This window comes from Centroberyx affinis, unplaced genomic scaffold (assembly GCF_046629955.1).
Source record: "Centroberyx affinis isolate AG114_WGS23_722 - 3 ecotype Tasmania unplaced genomic scaffold, CSIRO-AGI_Caff_v1 ptg006247l_1, whole genome shotgun sequence".
NCBI lineage: Eukaryota > Metazoa > Chordata > Actinopteri > Beryciformes > Berycidae > Centroberyx > Centroberyx affinis.
Window position 1 is genome coordinate 72274 of NW_027283179.1, and position 22551 is coordinate 94824.

General features: G+C 40.4%; 1 pseudogene; it reads right to left on the reverse strand.

Annotated features, from left to right (window-relative positions):
- Positions 1-14059: 14059 nt before the first annotated feature.
- On the reverse strand, positions 14060-21411 carry LOC139638290 (uncharacterized; annotated as a pseudogene).
- Between the last annotated feature and the right edge of the window lie 1140 nt (positions 21412-22551).

Consider the following 22551-nt stretch of genomic DNA (forward strand, 5'->3'; position numbering starts at 1 on the left):
TTTGTTGTGACTGGATTTAGCGGCGATGAAGCTTCTCCGGGCCGTTAGCTGCTCATTCTGCATGCCACATGCAATCATGGTGCCTGCCATTTTCATCTCAGCAATGGTAGACAGGGGGAGTGGGGGGAGTGGGGGGGCTTTAGGGGTGGGGTTGGTTCCTCCATGCATCACTACTAAAAAACTTTACAGTACTTTCATTTCCAAATATATTGATTCTGAATTTTCCCTTTCCTATGAAAATGTATTGTTACTTACACTTCTACCAAAGCAAATCAATACTATATCATCAATTTGATTCTATTGTACTATTCTACTTGCAAAATCACATATTCATAAATCTAAGTTTTCCAATCATAAACCATCTCTTTTAATTTTTGAAAATGAAATCAAACAATACATTACAACAATCCTATATTCTAAAAATAGGAAAGCTATTGAAACCATAAATTGATGTACCCTGTATAACATTTTTGTTAACTGATTTCTGTCAGTGTTCTGATCCCCTGGCCTTATCTGTTTAGGTTTTTTCTATTTGTTTTTTAATAAATAAATAAGTTGAAAAAAAAAAAAATCTAGTTATCTAGGTTAGCTAGTTAGCTAGCTGACTTTCCAAGTTCAAACTAGCCATACTAGCCTATAGCTATCTAGCTAAGTTTGTTAGCTAGCTGCTGACCTTCAACATCGTGAATGAATGAAAAAATAATGAATGCTACTTATATTGTTATTTATATTTTAATCAGCTCTGTCTTTGCTAACTTTTTGGCTCCACCTATTGAGGTTTAACTCAACCAATGACATTATTTCTACCCCCGATAAATGTTGTACAACTAAAACTCCAATCTGCAGATAGATAGATAGATAGATAGATAGATAGATAAATAGATAGATAGATAGATAGATAGATAGATAGATAGATAGATAGATAGATAAATAGATAGATAGATAGTGCAAAGAAACAGGGAAACTGGGTTGTTGTCAGCAGCATAATAAGATACAGCATGCTCAAGTTAAAAATGTAATAATACAAAAATGGAACCAATAAATAAGCAATGAGAGGAGTATGTATCTGTTTGGTGTGTGTGTGTGTGAGTGTGTGGAGGTGGGTGGGGGCGGGTGATATTGGCTCCTCCACACAATAGAGGAGGAGGGAGTAGTGTGTGTGTGTGTGTGTGTGTGTGTGTGTGTGTGTGTGTGTGCGAGTGTGAGTGAGCGAGAGTCTGACAACCCGTCTCACAGCTGGGATACCCGGTCCTTGGGAGTGGGGCGATCAAGCCATGGGGCGCAGGTTATTTTGGGAACCACTGAGGAGGAAGCGCTTATTTTCCCCCACCGCCCCCCCCCCCCCAGCCCCCCGCCCCCCTGCCCCCCACCCTCTCACCCCCACCCACCGTCTGACAGTTCCCTCTGTTAATTTGCACAACCTCAATTAGCCTTCGGTGGGGAGAATAAAGGAGGTGGTCAGACAAATCCTTTAAAAGGGTCTATTCACCATACACAAGGGAGGAGGGGTGGGGGTGGGGGTGTGTGTGTGTGTGGGGGGGGGGGGATAAAAATACATCTGAGACTGAATGTACGTTTGATGTTTGCACGCAGCAAGGAGGCGTTCAACCTCTAAACAGGAAGCAGATCTTTGAAACCAGACCTGTGAAGTCAAACGCTACTTTCATGGAATAAATCAAATGTATGACAGGATGTTTGCACCAGAATGTCGTGTTTGTTTGCTGCCAAACAGACAGGGATGTGCAAGATCTGGGTTAAAGTATACGCACAAAACCACCTGCTTTTTTTCAATAAGACAGACTCGCCAGGTGAATGCAGGTGAAAAAGCTGCTGTCCCTTGTTGATTTCACCTATTAAATCCACCTCAGTCATCAAGGGGAGATGAACAGGAAGGGGAGGGGGGAGGGAAGACAGGTTAAAGATGGATTTTCAAGCCTTTTATCTCAAACTGTGACACAGAAGGTGCAAATTGGGGTGAAACTCCTTATTAAGAAGGTGGTCCCTCATATTTTGGTGTGAATTAATATGGCGTCGGATATCCCATATGTGCTTGATTCAGCTTGACGTACGATTAAACGCCGTCAAACTCGGGTACGTCCCGCTCAAGGTAAGTTGAAACGAGGTGAGGTGGAACAACTCAAGCGCTCCTCGTGTTTTTTTCCGTGTCACATGTTCACAACGTATTCAACTACCGTTTTGCAAATCAAACATTAAACACATGACTGACAGCTCACTAATGTATTACATAATCTATCCCTATGCTTTGTGCCTCTATATAAATCTGTTTGTACTGACAGAGCTTTATGCCGCAACACAGAGCAACGCATTACAGGGGAAAAGGCTCCTATTAAGGTTAATTTATTCTCTGAAAGAAGGCAGAGCTCTCTGTGGATTATGGTGTTGGAGTACAGCGGGTGGTGGGGGGGTGGGGGGTGGGGTGGGGTGGGGGAGTGGTGCAGAAGAGAGGAGGGGAAGGGGAGACTAGAGGCAAAGATGAAGATAGAGGTTGATGTTTGTGTGTTCGGGGCATCAGTCGCCATCTGTGACCTTGCTTGGTGTAAAAGCCCACAGCTCTGGATTTCTATGGGGGGTATGGAGAGGGGTGTGTGTGTGTTTGTGTGTGTGTGTGTGTGTGTGTGTGGGGGGGGGGGGGTCGGCTGCCTTCAACAAATTCCACCAAAACTCCTCTGACAACATGGAAACAGCACGAGAAGTGTTTATCACCCTATACTTTCTCTCCGTTTCCCTTCCTCTCTCATCTCATTTCTGCTCCCTGCGGACTGGAGTTTTAGTTCTACAAACATTTCAGAGCTGCTCTGGAGGCAGAAATAATCTGATTGGTTGAGTTAAAACCTTACCTAGATAGCTATAGGCTAGTATAGCTAGTTTGAACTTGGAAGGTCAGCTAGGCTAACTAACTAACTTTTCACTAGGCTTCAGTCTAAGGCGGCAGCCACACTGATGTGTTGCGTCTGTTTATGTCATTTTCAAATCGTTTTCTATGAGAGCTGTTGTCCAGACAGACCTGATGACGCGCAGATTTCCATCTGTTTTGATGGACATAAAGTTTGGTTTGGTCCTGGGTTTGTTTTGGGAAAAATGGCAAATTACGCATGGGCCCCGCCTCCCCCTCGTGTCAAAGCGTGTGTCAATATTTACAATTTAGATGAGAGAATGAAGCGCAACTATCCTTCTGGTGATGAAAAGAGGAAAAAAAACACCATAAGAGTGAATTGTGGGAACAGCAATCAGGTAAACTTGTGTTCTCTCCTCTCCAAGTTTGATGTCAGCAAATAACAGTAACGTTAAGTTGATGTGCTGCTTGCAGTGCATCTCTCTCTAGTCTGTCTCGCTAACCTAGCTGGGCAGTGCGTCTCTTGGTCTGTCTGTGTCTTGCTTGCTTGTTCTGTGACTTTGTGCCTGACAAAAGTGAGAGTGAAATACAACTATTTATTACGTTTGATAAACGCCAACGGGCGACGGTGATTATAGACTGCAGCTCGGAAAAGATAACCGCGTCGTGCGTGAACACGTGTTCATATGCCCGTCCAGACAGTATATGGGCGTGATGGCACTCCTCATAGGCACACATAATTTTAAAACAAGATAATGATTATCTAGTCTCTCAGTCAAGGTTTAGTTACAACTCTGGACTGATGCAAGATGGAAAGAAATGGATTGACTTGACATTGACTATTGATTAAATATTGAATTTAAAATGTTGATTAGCTGGGCATACTGGCAATATGGATGCAGATTTCCCAGTTAATAACAACCATCAATCCATCATCACTTATTCTTAGACCGACAGATGGAGTAAACTGTTTTAAAGGAGGGAGGATTGTAAGTGGGAGCACTGGGGTGTCAGGTGTGACTGTGTGGCAAATGGTTTACATGGCTCACGGGTCAGGTAGGAGGGCCCCTTAGCAGAATTTTGCTTTGGGCCCCAGGGAGGTCAGGACCGGCTCTGGCAAACACTGAGCCCTTGGAGGAGGCTCTAATAAATGCGGGGTACACCGTGCTGTTGTTGTACGACTCGTCATCAAAGGATTACAAAAAGCAAAAAAACAGAGAAAGCCTTGGGATGATTGCAGGTTTCCCAGTTCACTTTTTGTTGAATTTGTACTGCAGGGCTTTTAACAGATTAGCTAACCAGGGATCCGGCTAATATTACAGTAGCTATGTAGCCTCATTATTTTACTGATTGGTTGTCAACTACTGAGTGGTCAGAAGTTGTTAATAGTGTGTGTTTATGTGTCATTCTGGTTGTCATTAGAGCTGCAACGATTAATCGATTAGTTGTCAACTATTAAATTAATCGCCAACTATTTTGATAATCGATTAGACTAATTTTTAAGAAAAATGAGTCAAAATTCTCTGATTCCAGCTTCTTAAATGTGAATATTTTCTGGTTTCTTTACTCCTCTATGACAGTAAACTGAATATCTTTGGGTTGTGGACAAAACAAGACATTTGAGGACGTCATCTTGGGCTTTGGGAAACACTGATCGTCATTTTTCACCATTTTCTGACATTTTATAGACCAAACAACTAATCGATTAATCGAGAAAATAATCGACAGATTAATCGACAATGAAAATAATCGTTAGTTGCAGCCCTAGTTGTCAGTGTTCCAAAATAACCCAATGGACAGAAATCTATTTGTCAAAAATTTTGACCATTCTGATGGATCAGTGTAGCTGTTCCCTAACATTACTTATGCCTCTTTCACACCTGACTTTTGCTTTTACTCTATGTTACATTACACCTTGGAAGTCCATTCATTCCTATGGGACACAGTTTTGATGCAACACTCCCCTTGTGGACAATGGTTGCGTTGGCGGATACGTTGGAAAAATCCAACTTTTGCGTTGTCTCCAGTCCATCCTGACTCCAGACGTTGTATTCTTGACTCGCTTCACAAGCTATTTTCGATTTTGTCTTTTTATACAATGAAATATCTTCTATGAAATATCTATCAATTGTGAATGAGAAAAACTGTGGGTTCTTTGGCTCCGCCCATTGAGGTTTAACTCAACCAATGAGATTATTTCTGCCTCCAAAGCAGCTCTGCCTCTCTCTCTCTCTCTCTCTCTCTCTCTGGCCCTCTGACCCATTTTCATAAATCCTATCTCTCTTTTTCAGTCTATCCTCTCTTCATGTTCCTTCTTGTCTATTTTCCCTCACTCTCTCACTCTCCTTTCATCTCGTCCTCTCACTTTTTCACTTTCCCCCCTCTCTCTCTGTCAGTCCCCCTCTCTCTGAAGCCCATTTTTTCATGTATCTGTCTATCTGTCTGTAGCTCTCTGTCTCTTTCTCTCACCCAAAACCCATTTTCATAAAACCATCTCTGACAGCAGAAGCATAAAAACCTCACCTCACCTGTTTTTTTTTTTTCCTCTCCTCTCCCCTGAGCAGAGACAACTGAAAACAGAATGAGTCACGGAGCAGAAACCAAGCAGAAGGATAAAAAAGACCAAAAGAAAAAAATCACTGTGCTTCAACTCTGCTTGTCTGCCGGGTTCGCTGACACTCTCCTGCCATCTGCCTGTTGACTTTTCCTTTCTTTTTCTTCTTTTTTTTTTCTGCCGTCTTGACACAGTGGTTCCCAAATGGGATTCATGCCAAGAAATTCCTCCCAAACAGATGCACATTAAACCAGGGTCCCTCTAATAAGATTTTGTCCTATGCAACATGATCTGAGATGTGACTTCATACAGAATTACGTAACACTACAGGTTAGGTAGTAACAGTGGGGACAGTGAAACTTATGAACAAAATAGTCATCTTTGTACGTTCTGTCATTAGACTGGCTTCAGGAGAGTGAAATAAAAACAAAATTAAACTGTACTTCATTTTGGTTGGACATCCTGGAAATCCCTCAAGGACCCCAGCTGTTCCACGCCATGTCCTTTTATGATTAAACTTAGTTAAAGGGGCAATAAGGAAGATTTTTACTGCCCCACAGCACAAAATGAGCATAATATATCTGTTGTGGATTGATAGGATTGTTGATCGATACCACTGACTCTGCAATAACTTCACCAGGTGCTGAGATTTCTGGATTCCTCACTCTGTTTTGGAGCAAAAACTCCCCGCCCACTGGAGCTTAAAAACACTCCCAATCCTCACCTACTCACATTTTCAACTTCTCAACAATGGAGGACAGAGCTACAAGTGAAAGATTTCAGCTGCAAATGCTAAAAAAGAGATCAGTTCTATTAAGTTGCTGCAATTCCTACTGATTACCAATAGAGGTCAATAATGGTCATAGATTACTTCTGGCGACCTTACACCAAACGACTTTTCATGTGATTTCACTGTTGCAGACAAATTTCCAATGTCGGAATAAAATCCACTGTCCCGAACGGGGCTACTTGCAAGCTAACGTTAGCTACTGTAATGTTTGCTATTAGCCTACCCACGAAGATTGCTAGCTTCAATCATATAAATCTGGCTGCAGTGCTCCCTCTCTCCCTTTCTCTCATACATAGTTTCAAAGTCTTTTCAAAGTCTTCTAGTGTATGGTAGGCAGTCTTTGCAAAATCTTCAGTGACTTATGACACATTGTCTTCAGATGTGAGCTGGATGTGAGAGGGTGTCAGACTTTAGTCTTTTAAAAGTATTTTCAAAGTCTTCTAGTGTGTGGTAGGCATTAATGTCCCTTTAACCCCTTGCACCCTGAGTTTCCCCTTAAATTTCCTCTTAAGTAGCTTCAAAGTTACAAAACAACATCCATTTTCTGCATCTGCTTGTTCCAACACTTCATTGAAGCTACAGCTGCTTACACTGAGTGAAATATTCAAACCCAAGATGCCTTTTTTTTTTTACAGCAAATGGAAAAAAATCTAGATGTTTGTGCATCATTTTACAAACATGACCTTGTAATTCAGGCTGACATATTTGGCATCTTTGGAAAACTTGTCTAGAATTTAAAATAAACCTCTGTGGGTTTGAACAAAGCTTGGCCATGAAACGTGTTTGTAACAATGGTCCTGCATGAAGGACCTTAGGGTAGAAGTGGTTAATTAGTTAATTAAATTAGAGTTAATTAATGTAAACTTTTGCAGCCTTGGTGACAGTGACCCTCACCCCTGGCTGACATGATGGTGGTAACAACAATAGAGTCAGGCACTGTGACAGACAATGTGGGGATAAACAGGCTCTGCACCAGCAGCGCTGATAGACAGGATGACAGCCTGAACAGAACTGAAATGCACCCAGGGCAAGTTGACAGGAAGGTTGACGGTTTTTATCACAGCTATCTGGCAAAAGAAAATAAACCTGGCAAATGTCACAGAGAGACAACCGGGGAAAATTATACGACTGAAATGGCAAACAAACCACCCTGAATGTACAAAATGCATAATGTGGGACCACTGAAGTAGGCCGATCAATATGAATCCAAGTGAAAAAATCCTTTACTGATGTTAAATTCACTGCAGTCGTGAAGGCAAGATGTAGATGAAGGGGAACAGATCGGTTGAAGCGGGATATTTAAACCTTGAGAAAAACAATACTAAGTTAAAGTGGTAATCTGCAAGATCCTTTTTTAAAAATTTGGGCCTCATCTTTGGTGCAAAGTGCTCATTGCTGTGATGTATTTGCACTGCAGTTTGAGTGTCTGTAGGTGGCGCTCTTTTCTCTGCCTGTTCAGCCATGGTGGCTATCGCTGCTCATGCTAACTACCCAGTTCTTCTTCTATTTATTCCAAACCGTTGCTGCTGCTGCTAGAAATGTAAAATGCATCACTTCCTTCATGCATCACTTCCAGTTCTTCACAGGTTTTTCCAGCCACCAGCTGACACCAGCAAATGGAAAAGCTTTCATGAACTCACTACAAGTTGAATACACTACTGTGTTATTCATTTATTTTTGTAATATATTTATATGGAAATGTCATGGATTATTACTTTATGGGCACAGTGGAAGCGGTGTGCAGCGTTATTCAGTTGATTCTCTTGGCTCAGCTGTCTCTCAGAGTTCAGACCTGACATGGCGTATCTGCTGCAGCCGGAGCTCAGTCTGCAGGGAAGCAGCGAGGAGCCGAGCGTCTGTCCAGCAGTAGGTGTGCAGTCTGTCTGCTGTTTTCCTGGCTGGTGTGACTGTGTGAGTGACAGGGAGGAAAGCTCTGGGCTGCCCGGGTCACCTGACAGCCAGACGACCCACCGGCACGCGAGCGGCTGATTTCCATATGTCGACTGTGTCATTTTAAGAGTGTTGAATATAATATTCTGTCCAAATTACATGCATCTATGTCATTTCAGTGGTAGATGTCTGCAGGCTGTATCAACATCGGGCCGTCAGTGTCAGTGTGTTTAAATGAGAAACGCCAGCATCAAGATTCCTCTTCTCTCCGGGGCTGCCCATGGGTACAAGTTGACACAACGCTGTGTGTGTGTGTGTGTGTGTGTGTGTGTGTGTGTGTGTGAGTGTACATGCAACTGGGACTCAGTCATTTTGACAGGTAAAAGATAAAAACAGGCTATGCAAAAGCAACTCTGACAGAGAGAATTACAGTTTAGAAATTAAAACCTAGCCTACCCTAACATAACATAATATCACATAACAGCAGAGCAAAGCATAACCTAACCTAAGCTAACAAAACACAACATAGCATAACATAACATAGGATAGCATAACCTAACCTAACCGTACCTAACATTGCATACCATTGCATAACACAGTTTAGCATAGCATAGCGTAATCTAACCTAACCTAACATAGCAGAGAAAACACAACACAACACAATACAACACAACACAATGTACAATAAAAACTTGACATCATATCTGGCGTTTGATTACAGTCATTGTTATTTACCTACCAAGTCGGCTCTATATGGTGATAACATGCCAACCAGGGAGGGAATCAATTCACTTTTAGGTAGGTTTAAATAACTGTGTAATAAGGCAGATGTTTTTTTTATTTATTATGCACTTACACACTTGAAGCACTTTATCTAGCGGGTCGTTTGATGTCGCTGCTAATTCCCCTACAGGTGCTAGTGTTTTACCCATGGTGTTCTTATGTGTTTGAGTTTATTTTATTCTACCCATTTGTTTTATGCTTTTATGATTATTTTATGGCTTGGACATTATCTATCTGTTTTATACTTTCTTTTTTGAATGTATTATGTGTTTTATAAGTGAGTGGTTCTAGGTGTTTGTCTGTGTTTAAGTGAGCTCACTAAGACAAATTCCAATCAACTCTGTTGATATGGCAATAAAGTATTGAATCTCGAATCTCAAATCAATCCTGGACTTTCCTCAAAATTAAAAAAGAAACTGGAAATCTTTTGCCATTACAGTAAAAGATTCAAGATTCAATACTATATTGTCATATAACTGTAGTTGTAAGGAATTTGTCTGTGTGCTCATAACAGAACATTAACAACAGGGACCACCAGCATAATATAAACACATGACAAAAGCACATAAGGCACATGATAAAATACATGACAAAGGTTGTCATATCAAATCTAAGATCATGTGTTTTACTATTGAACAGTGGTTTAAATTTACACTTTGAATTGAGTGGACAGAAATTGAGTTCACCCCAACCCTGGTGTGAACGGATGCTCTATAAACCATACTGTAGCACCAGAATGAGAAGATAGAAGAGTAAATATCAGGGTGAAGTAGAGGATTAGTAGAGGAACACTTTTGATAATTTGCCTCCTCTGCTCCATACAGTGCGACCGCACAATGAGCATTAACAAATAATCTCAATTACATTTCCCAGCATGACAATAAGGGTTTTATATCACTGCAGTGCGGCTCATATCAAACCCAAGCTTAGCCTTTGAACCTGCTCTCCTGTAATGCAACATGGACTAATCTCATGGACATCTGGGCTCACACACACACAGCGGGTTAATGCATGAATATACCACACACACACACACACACACACACACAGCTTTCCTTTCATTATGTAACACTAATCGGAGGCCTGTCCTTAAATGCAGCCATTGTGTGGCAGAGCTGCTACAGCGTTAACTGATAGCAGGATGGTGGAAATCTCCAGACTGTTGGCTCAACCAGCCGCTTTCACCATCCACCTCCACTGTGTGTGTGTGTGTGTGTGTGTGGAAATAGATGTTGAAAGGAATAATAGAACAATAGAAGTGAAAGGAATAATAGATTAATGGAAAACTATTATCTGGTGTAAACTTTCCACCTCTGCTTATAATGTGCTGTGAATTTGATGAATTTCAGCCAGCGGGGACAATGTTCAGTGTCTGAAGCTCTCAGTCATCGTGCTGCTGCCTGGAAATGTCAAGACACTAAAAGTCATATTTTTATACTTTCACGACATGGTAATAAACTTCATAACAAATAAAATAATGCAGCACTTAGTAGCTGTTGCATCTGTCTCACTCACAACTTGAGACACTTTGTCATTTGTTGATAAAGAAAACCTTTTGCTCATCGCTATTTGGATAATCTAAATATTAAGATATGATGACTGCATACTGTAATTTTAAAAGTATTATTGTTGTTTTAATTTGATACTGACATGATGATTTGACAATGACAACAATGGCTAAATTTCAACAAGGAACAATGCTTTGATGCAAGAATAGACACTTTGCATGATGTAATACCTCATTTGACAATGTTGTTTAGATTTTGCATCCTGTATGGGATTTTGAGCCCAAAATTAGGAGGAAGGAATTTTGTGTTTATAGTTATAACAATAATAATAATATTGTTTTATATAGCACCTTTAAAAACAGAGTTTACAAAGTGCTTTTGACAGTCAAAATAAAAGCAGTGCATTTAAAGCAATACTCAAAATGAGTAAAAAAACAAAAAACAAAATTGAAACTGTTGTGAAAACTGATTAAATGCAACTGCCCATAACATCAAAATGACAGAAACACAGGTGTCCTAGTAGGATGTGTGTCATTATACTGTATGCTATGAATCATTGTTCAAGTTCAATTCATTGTCAAAAGCTTCTGTCCCGGCTCTCTCCCCTTCAACATTAGAGCAAACACATATGAAGAATAACTTAACGGGACAACAATAAAACAACAAAACATTAATTGTGTACTAACGATGTTGTCAGTGTGTTTCTGAAAAAATGTTGATACAGAATGTCTCTGCACCATCTGCCACTGAGACTAAACTCCTGTTGGTTTATTTTACTTGGTGAATGAAGAGATTCAGATTGTGATTTTGATATTTTCATCAAAACAATGAAAGGTCCACCTACACAGCTTTCATATAAACGCAATGGTTTGGCATTCGGGGAAGAAGAAGAAGAAGAAGAAGGAGGAGAAGAAGAAGATTGGATAGAGAAGATAGGATGTGATGAGTTCTGTTAAGCTGTTGCTAAGCTGTCTCTCTCTCTCTCTCTCTCTCTCTCTCACACACACACACACACACACACACACACACAGAGGAAGGATCTTCTGCCTGTAGAAAAGCAGCTGGTCCTGATGCTGCTCATCTGGACCGGACACGTTGGAGGATGATCTTCTGTCTGTTAGCAGTTTAGATGCAGCAGACTTAGGGTCAAATAGCAGCTGCAAATATATCTTAGCGTTTGTTTTAACCTGCTTGGAGGACCAGATGGGTGGAGTTTCAGATTGAGTCAGGTTGTCAGTGACAGTAGATTCAAATTACTTTCAGATACTTTCTTGAGATTGTCTAAACTTTCTGGCTCTATTGTATTGATCATTTAAACCCCTAACATTTGGAACCGAAATACACACTAAAAACAAAAGGTACCCAAAACTTACTTTCTTTCTGTCTTTGTTCTTCAGCTCATAATCATAGGGGAAACCTTTTTGGTGCGACATGATTCAAAACTCAAACTGCATGCTCACTAAAAATGACACCAGCTTTCACAATCTTCATCATCATCTTTCATCAACTGTCTACAAGGCATGGGCCGATATTCTGTGAATATTGCAATATTTTCCACGATATCTAATATCGTTTATAGTATATCGCGATATTTTGGTGAGACAGTATCACAATATTAAATTTTGGAGGGTCTACAGAATTAAAAAACATTTACGTGTCCCATTTCACAATGTAAAGACTGCAAAGACATGCAATGGAAAATATTACTGCTGGTAATTGAGTAAAATCACACACACACACACACACACACACACACACACACACACCTGTTGTAGCAGGGCAGAAAAGCCTCAAAAAGCTTTTACACCATGTGACACTAGAACTCTCCATTGAAACCATTGCAAATTAAATTATTTTGGGCAGGATGGCAGATTTTCTATTCAGCGGAAGGGCAAACGCTTTAGTTCACTGACTCACCCATGAGCCTAATTACCCTGACACACACACACACTATATATATATATATATATATATATATATCCTGATTAGGATGCTGGGGTCTCAGTAGGAGATCCTCCTCCTCAGCAGTGTGTCCATCTCCTCCCATGTAGAGGTAAATAACAAGGTGAGCTCTAGTCAGTATATTCATAAAGCAAATAACTACCAAAATAACAAAAAAATCAATTATATTTTCAATACTTTATGCTTTTTTTGTGCTTAAAATGCCCTGTCTTCATATAACTTCCATCAGTTTGATACTACTGCCTGTAATGCATATTTATGTCACACAGATTCTCTTCAACACAAACTCTCTTCTGTAAATCAAAAGGAGGGTGAACTGGGTTTAAGCCTCCGTCACTACACAGTAATAATCTCATACTCACATCACCCTCCAGTGGAAAATAGATAACATGGCAGGCCTTATGATGCCTTCAAGTGCTGTGGTAAACATTGGAATTTCAACCTCGTGGAGAGCAAAGAGAGTGACAAAAACTGATGGTTAGAGTGTTGCATTTTAGGGTAATATGCTGTTGTTTTTGCATTCTACACCAATGATTAGTATTGTTGTATTTTACTTCATAATTAAGTAAAACTAAATTAAAAACTACTTTTGTCACAGGATCCGTTTTATTATTTTCAACCAAACACTTTATCACTATCATCTTTCTCTTGTATTGTTATTTTATTATCTCTATTTTATCACTGCTGTTGGTGATTTGTTCTAATTTCTCTAGTTTATCATTGTGGTTTGTGTTTGTGTTGATGGTTGCTGTTGATGGTTTTTGGTTGTTTTATTGTTTTCCCTGTATGTTGTTCTGTGAAACACTTTGTAACCTTGCTTTGAGAAGTTATTAAAGTGTAGGCCTACCAAGGCAATCTAGCAGCAAAAATAATGCGATGAGGCCATTTAAAACTAAGTTTTATCAAACTACTTCATGATTTAAAATAAAACATTGAAATCCTCACCGAAATGTAGCAGGCAACGTCCTATTTGGCGCCTGTAATCTTTCAAACAGCCGCCGCTCAGACTTCTGACATGCGCAGTAGATGGTCGCCGGTGGCCAACTAAAATCTTTCTCTTTAATCCAATTTCTTTGACTCTCATTACATGTCCAACCTGTTAAATTTACATTTATCTCATAAATTATACACATGTATGATTACAAAACATGTTATATTTAAATAAAACCAACATGATTGTTTTATGCCTTGTGAAGTTGGCCGATACTGGAGATTCAGTGAGGAGGCAGGAGGCAGATCAACTTCTTTTTAAGCCCATGGTGAGGCACATTTATTCAAACAAAACTTCTTTACAGGTGCTACCACCAGCCCAAGCAGCATTACCCAAAAAGCCTTGTATCCCCACACAGTCACTCCTTATATACCATCCTACCCAGGTGCTTAATTAGTGGATCAAACCAACAACAGGGGAGCTCCCACAAAGACATTCTTACACATAATTAACACATATAGAGTTATATTTAGTAGTTATACAATTTGTAGTCTCCTATATATATACATATAACAATAATGTAGGAAGTACTACTACTACTACCAATACAACCTTACTATAGCTTCCAACCTTTAGGATGTCCCCCCCCCCAATTACTAATGGGAGCACCCAGAACTATAAATTAAGCTTCAGCTGCTGTAGGACTGTTTTGCCCGAACACAGGACCTACAACACACTGGTAAGTACATCCAGAGAAACAGTTATGTTAGCAGTATTCAGACTACCATCAAACAGTAGACAGCCGGCATGCCTGTTTGTGGTATTGCCCCAACTGCTTCTCCATGTCTCCTGCCTTGTGTCGGACTGACTTCCATGGCTGCCAAGAACTGCAGACCAGTGAATCCTCCTGAGTTACACAAGCACAGACATTAATACAACACACAACATGATGTGAGGGAAGTGAGGGAACTTCATCACATGCCTAACCAATTAATGCCCATAAGCAGCGCCCAAACACTGACACTGAGATCTAACCTCATTAACTTGAACCCTTTCCTCACTCTGTAGCTCTATGTGCCTCCAAAGTTGCACACATCCATATTCAGTGGCTGTCAAGAAACCAGCTCTAGTATCTAAGACAGGTTGCGGGATGACAGAGATTTAGTTATTTTCCATCTACACCAGGGTTGGAAATGAGACTTTGATCAACCTACCAGCCACGGTGGCCGGTTAGGTTCGGGCCACTGACCACCAATTTGATAGGACGTGAAATTCAAATTCAAAGCTGCGTCTAGTCTGCCGCAAATTGCATCAGAAGAAGAAGAAAGAAATCTGACGGACTAATGATATTTAAACAACAATGTGGCGTTACATTGTAGATGTAAAGAGAGCGGCTGATGTAAGTACACCTACACAAGAGGAGACAACAACTCAAACAAAAAGTTAAAAGGCGATTTTTTTTAATGAGAAGTGGAGAAGAGCCGACAGTGGGGAGTTATGTGACTAGTTTTTGACGAGACTAGTCAGTTTTAAAATGGATCTACAGTGCACCACTGTTTGGGTGTCTGTATTTTGTTTTTGTGCATTTGAAGTGTGTGTGTGTGTGTGTGTGTGAGAGTGTGTGGTGTGAGCAGGTCAAAAAACAGCCACAGTATCTCTGGACTCTGGAACGGTAAGTACTCCTCTAAATGTTCCTGGGACAAATTTGCTAGTAGCAGTAGTGGTAGTATTTTAGTGAAGATATTAGATGTTTAACATTACACTAGCAAACACCACAAGGGAAACATTTTAGGTCAGGGATTCTCAATCTTTTTCATATCAAGGACCCTAATTTAGTCCACATTGGAGCCGCAGACCCCCATTTGATGAGATTTTGTCTCTCAAATCCAAATCTGAGAATATTTTTATTGTTAGATATGATTTTTTCCAGAATTCCATGACTATCTGTATTGTAGGTAGAGCGATAACAGAGAAACTATGATCAAAACAGTCATTCTTCTACATTCCCTAATTGTGTTAACTTCTTGTAAATGAAATAATGGTGAAGTTTAACAATACATCAATTTGCTGGGGACCCCCTGGAACTCTGTCAAGGACCCCTGCTGAAATGTTTAGATCCTTTAAAAGCCTGCACCATATTTGATTGCTGTTGCCATATTTTCCTTAAATTTCCTTAAATTCACACAATGTGCGGTGGGAAATGTGATGGTCTGTGTGCATGCGCTAACAAGTGGATAACAAATCGTGTGGTTTGGCATCCGTTCCACACACGTGTGGTCGAAGTGGACAGCGATCTTAAAATTTTCTCTCTCTGAAAGAAGTAGGTGCCTGTGTGACTGTCCAGTCAACCATCGCATCACTTCTGGGACAGAAAGTGCATCCTCATCCTCAGCAGTTCCATCTGGGGAAATTCAAAATGAGACAATGTCAAAATAGCTGAATACAATTGGACAAAACCAGACAAAGACGTGATATTACTTTGCAGCATCTATTTTGGGTCTGCAAAATTACAAGATCCTGCTCACAGTTACTATTATCAACTGGAAAAGGTTGTATTTTCTTAAGTAATTTGTGTGAATGCTTCAGCATTAAAAGTTAAAAGATGAATTTATTAGAAAGGCTTCAAATGTTTTCAGTATTTCTTTGTTTTAAGCTTCAGCAATTTGTTGAAGTGGTTGACAGAGTAGTAGTAGTAGTAGTAGTAGTAGTGCTGTACTAGTAACAGTAATAGTAGTAGCAGCAGCAGCAGAACGAACACTGTAATGGCAGCAGTAGTTGTAACAAGTAGTAGGCATTGATAGGTGAAACTGTTCAAAAGCATAGCAGTGCAAAATTTAGGTGGAAGAACAAAGAATAAGAGTGTATAAGCATGAACTGTGAACCAAGCACAGTAATAAATAAATAAATTAAGTAAATAAGAGTATGAGTGCTTTGCTAAAACAACACTTACCCTCAAGCTCTTGCAGGAAATCCTGGAAGTTATTTAGGATTTGTGCCTCTCTTGCATGCTTCTGTGTACCGCTCTCACTCATCGTTGGGGCCAAGTGCGACACAATGTAGTATGAGTCCACCTGAAAAACACATCAAGGAAAAGGAAAAATAGTAGTCCAAGATTATATGACTTTGATCGAGAATTTCACATGTATCACCCTCATTTTATTCTTCCAAAAACATGAAATGATTTCAGCGGTATTAAGAGCTCAAGCCTATTATATTTAGAGCCACAGAGGAGCTAACATGCCTCTGGTTCAGGAGATCATGGGAGCTTACTTTATCATCATCACCAGCCGCAAAGAGGCCACGGCAAAGCGCTCTGTTCCTTTCCATGACACCCATTAGGCCGTAAAGTTGTAGTCCCTCACGAAGTTGCCTTAGCATGACAGTTCGTCTTGCAGCCGAGTGCAGCAGAATTGCTCTTCATATGGATACAACAGAAAAACAGATGTCATGTACAGGGTTCCCACATTTATTAAGTCAATTCTAAAACTTTTATGTAATTATTTTAACTTAATTATTTTCAATGACTGTAATTTTTAGGGAGTAGAGGGAGGGTAAAGGATGCAGGACAGAGGTGAGGTGAGGCATAAATAAGAGACAGAGAGATACAAGAAAAGTAATTATACAATTCCTCCTTGGCATTCCATTCATTAAATTCTGATTTTCTAATACATTATATAGCCATTTAATATTATATAATTTTTGATGTCGATGAGGTACCAAATATTTTTGCATTCCAAAACTTTCAGGTCTGGAAAGCCTTTTCAAATTTCAGACTTTCAAGGCACTTCATGACTGTAGAATGCCGTGGAATCCTTGGTGGTGCTAGAGGGAAGGTCATGAGTTCACCAAAGTCAATAGGATTCTTCCTCTTTGTAGCATTAATGTGCACCGTAACTTTGAAAATATTCAAATAAATGGTATTCAAGTGATCGCATTTCACAGCCAGGATCTGCAGCGCCGAATGCAGTGAATCCATAACATCCCTGAGACCATCATTTCGAGGATATAATAATTTGTTGTGCAACATACCATCTTGATGAATGATGAACACTCCAGGTCATGTACATCATCTCTGGTAATGTTTTCCAGGTTTCCAGTCAAAAGGAAATTGTAGCACCATTCTTGTACAAACTTTGGCGTTGGGCCACCCTACGCAAGGCTTACAGCAAATATTTCCCCAGCAACTCTGGAATGACAGTGAATAAAGGAATGAGCAAAAACAGACAATGCATCTTTATTACTTACAGTATGACTACAGTACGAGTATGTGAGTGTATGCAGAATCATGCAACTGAAAAATACTGTTAATGTCAAACGCACCGGAACAGGCCATTGTCAAGGTCATTTAAAGAGTATTTTGGCATTTTTCCCTTGCCATCCTCTCCCTCAAACAGCCAACTCTCTATGCCAGCAATCATCTCAAGGGAAATTATGGAATAAGACATTTTTAGGCAACCTTGCTGCACCATCTTCAAAGACAAGAAACACTTTCACCACTCAAAAAAGAGAAGACACTGAAGCAACTTTATGAATTACTTTCATGTTTATCTGAGAGTTATGAAAAATGTAATGATCCTGACCTGTCAGAAATTCTTTCCGCAAAGCACCAGTGTCAACCCCAGCCTCTCCCAAGAATGTCACCTTCAAGGGTTTGACTCAGTCCACGTTCCAGGAGATTCATTCTAGACACGCAGATGCAGAACTCTTTGCTGGTGTCGACCTGAGCTGCCAGCCATCGTAGGACATCCTCCTCACTGTTAAATTATAATTCCCATTATTTTAAGTGAGAATTAATGCATATATAAATAATTTGACACCAGGTTTTTGGGTCAAAAGAACCCTCGCACACACTACATAAGTGCTTTCACACTGCACTTGAGAGACGTTTTAGCCCAGGGCTGAGGGAATTTTAACACGACCATATTTGAAGCGGACTAGCCCCGACTTTAGGCCAAGGCTTTCTTACCCTGCTCTGGAGCAGAGTTAGTACTGAATTTTCAGGATGGATGGACAGAGGAATCCCATAGTCCCTTCTATGATCTCCAGCCATGGGGGACAGTTCAGACAGATTAGATTTCCACATGTACCTCTGTATTTGAAATCAAGTAACCAACAGAAGTGATATCTATATATCAATCTAAATCTATATCATAGATAGATAGATAGATAGATAGATGCTCTATTAAGATGTGTATTAAGCAACATTTGTGTCTTAATCCACCTGCAGTCCAACACACCATAATACATACATCACACAACTGGTTGATGAGAACATGTAGGCAACAGGATTTGTCTCCTCATCCACACCTAAAGGGCTAAACTGATAACAATACCTTTCCAAGTTACTCTCCCAGTCTCCACAGACACTTGCATGTAGTTCCAATTCCACTGTTGGATATTCCTTCTGGCATACAGGGCACTTTCCTTCTGTTGGCTAAAACAAAAAGACATACAATTAATTACAGAATATTAAAAACAGTCTAAATGAGCATAAGTTCGTTTTTTGAGCCCAGATGTGAGAGGCAACTTACTTTCTTCTCAGAAGAGAGTACCTCAGTTATCTAAACATAGACAAGGAAGTTACATTTTGAATAAGTTACTTGTCATCCATGTTTCTAGAAAGCAGTTATTCACAAGCAATAAGTAGACTTATTTTTACCTCTGGTTCAGAATCTGAAAGTGTGTCACATTCCGGGGCATTACATTGTTTTACATGGAGGGCAAGAAGCTGCAAAGGCATAACTTTAAAGCAATTCTTGCATTCAGCCTTTGGCATGAGTGAAAACTCCTGGGCATCGTAGGGAAGAGGTGCCAGATCAAATTCTTCCTGTAAAGGAACAATGTACAGCGTAGTTTTCCCCCCTCCAGAGGCAGTTCTGATCGTACTTCCCGTGTATCCCTCTGATTCTGGGGGTACTACAGATAAATGGCGCCTTCCATTTCCACCTGTTGAAAAATTACAAAAGTTATCGGAAATATTTCACAGCAGGTTCAAACTATAATTCCAGTACAACATGCATATGAGTTTGTTTGTTTGTTTTTTTATACCAGCTGCTTTGTACAGAAGCCATCCTCCAGTGGATGTTTTCATCTTTGGATATGCACTTTCAAACAAGCTGGAGACCTAAAATGTAAGTCTGTATTATGAATTTTCAACAGTTTCTTTAATTTTGTGTGATAGACAAAGATAGCTGCTTGATGAGAGGGTGTGTCAGAGAAAGATAGATAGATCACCTCTGAATGAGTCATGTCTTCGGGCATGGAAAGAGTTCTCTTCCCCAAACCAGCCTGCATGTGCTGTAGGTCCTGAACTGGTGAGGGGGTTGTGTCACAATTTTTGTGAAGAAGAAAAACTGTAAAATTAAATGGGTTCCAGTGTTTGGTAACCTTTGCTGGCTTATTAAAGTTTATTGAACTTCGCTCTGACCCCCGCCTAAAAAATCCAGGGAAAGACCTGCAAAAAATGTTTTACAGTAAATAAACAGTACAGTACAGTATGTTCCAATAATGAAAATCAGTTATAAAAAATAAGATGGGATTTTTCTGAGAACTATTACAATAATGTTATACTCTGGAGTCATTGGTGTTAAATACATAGTGTTTATTAATCATGATTTCAAATGTTAGACCTGGCCATATCTTGATCCATGGTCGGGCGCTGCCCCGAACTCTGTCCCGAACTCTGTCCCTGACTCTTATCTGTGCTGGCCTTGCTCAATGACTGGTTCAAAATTGAAAGTATGTTCTGTACAGCTGCTGTGGCAGCCCCAGCACCAGGAGTAGAACCTTGCTGGAGAGTGAAGATGAACCACTTTAGCAGTGCTACCATTGCATCTTATGTGTCAACCTCTGTAGATAGTAGACATTATATTCACAGCTTCTAAATAGTACAAATTCACCAATACCTTTACACAGCATTGTGTATTATCAGATCAATAGCAACCACAACAATTTGTTGTTTAATATTATTTACTGTAATATATTCCTGAATGAGTCTAGGGATAGGTATCAAGAAACTGTTATTTATTGGCACCAGTACCTGACTGGTATTGACACAGATAAACTATTTTAAATAACACTAAAGTTTGGTAGCTTGGACAAACCAACCACACAAACTACACCAGAGAGCAAGTCATACATTTATTTTGCTTGCTTTTGTTCAGTTCTTAACTCGGATCATAGACGCAAACTTATGGCGTTAGTGAGATTGTGATTGTGATAGCCGGATCATAACCTGTTATAATAGACCATATACCGGCCTACCTGGGACTGCACCGTAGGTCTGTTGGGGTCCTGCTCAGGTCCCACAATGTTGCATTGTTCTACAGAGAGAAGAAGATGAGTTAAGATACCAATGGACAGCTCCATTGGGTAACGCCTCACTCAGCCTCCACTGATTCCCATGGCAAACTAGCGTGCTTTTTAACAAAAGCTATCATCGCATGCACTTACATATCTAACCAGAAATGAAAACAGGCCGGTACAGTCAGGCACACGCGTCCGTTTGCGTGTGTGCCCGTTAGGCTGCTTAGCTAGCAATCGTTATAGATAGCAAATTAGCTAACGTTAATTAGGCTAGGTAAAAAGCTAACTTACATAGCAACGCTTAGCTTTATTTCTAACTTAACACAACAAAACAAAACAACAAAACCTCTAGTACAGCGCAGACAACATGATCTACTTACACTTTATTAATCTTGTAGGATTCCAGTAAAGCTAATGGGTAGCGAATGCCCAGTGCTGCTGTGTCCGTAACAGAAACTCCCGCTTGCTGCGCTGAACAATGTCCGGGCACCGAGCTGTCACTCAAAAACTCATTAGCCAGTGGGGACGCATCTGGCCAATGTGCGTGGGCTGCCTTGCCTGAGTAGTGGTGCACCATAGGAGCCCACCTGCCAAATATGGTTGCTGTAGGACTTACGGTTTCTGAGCTGCTTACGGTTTCTTAGCGGAGGAAAAGAAAGAAAGAAAGAAGAATAATTCCAGCAAAAACGATAGGTTTCAGCACTATGTGGTTGGACCCCTTAGAATAATAATAATAATTAATTAAAGCTGCAAGCAGCAATGTGCCGCGGCACCGTCACCGGACACCGACCGGTCGACGTGGCCCACACCCTGAAAATTCCATGTAAATCGCATGATGATTGTCACACAAGGCTTACTTCCTGTTGCCAGTAGGTGGCGCAATGACTATGACTCCTAATTGGCACGTAGATGTCCTCAGGCCTGGACTCTTGTCCAGCATGTGAAATCTGGTGCAGATTGGACAATGTACACTCAAGTTAACGCAGCTTCCTGTTGCATGGCGAAACATCGAAATTCGCCGCGCCGCCAGGGCAACGCCGTTCCACGAAAGCTCCCAATCTTCACAACGAAGCGTCATCAAGGTCCACGCCCATGCGCAAGACCCATAAAATATATAATTTTTCGCCACTTCTGACGCGTGTGCAAAGATTGGTGAGTTTTCGAGCACCTTTAGCCCCTCAAAAACGCGATTTTTAATTCCACAAACGAAATACAATAGGGCTTCGCACGAAGTCGTGCTCGGGCCCTAATAACTTCTCCAAGCAAGGTTACAAAGTGTTTCACAGAACAACATACAGGGAAAAAAATAAAACAACCCAAAACCATCAACAGCAACCATCAACACAAACACAAACCACAAAGATATAATAGAGAAATCAGAACAAATCACCAACAGCAGTGATAAAATAGAGATAATAAAATAACAATACAAGAGAAAGACGATAGTGATAAATACAACTGGCGTTGCGTTCAAGTGCTTTCACAGCGGCCAAAAAAATGCTTGTGCTGCGCTGGCAACCCCCTCATTCTCTTGTTTATTCGCACTGGATGAACTGTTATATGGACTAACAAACTGGCATGGGGGTGAGTAGATAATGACTGAATTTTCATTTTTGGGTGAACTATATACCTCTAACTAAAGATGAAGCTCACTGGACTGAAGTACAAGTGAAAGCGTACGGTCTCCTGCAGTAGGCCATAGTTGCATGGAGTTTTCTTATTGTTTTACTTAAATGAAATGTTGTTTCTACACAGGGCAAAGTCCAAGAAAAATGTGTGAAAACAAAACAGCCACCACTACGGTGGCCGTTTTAGGACATCCTCAGCCACCTATGTCAGTCCTAGATCTACTTTGTCAAATTCAGGTCGACTTGTTTCAGGTTTAGCTGTCTTTTATCAGATATAGTGGACTTGTTTCAGGTTTAGCTGTCTTTTATCAGATATAGTGGACTTGTTTCAGGTTTAGCTGTCTTT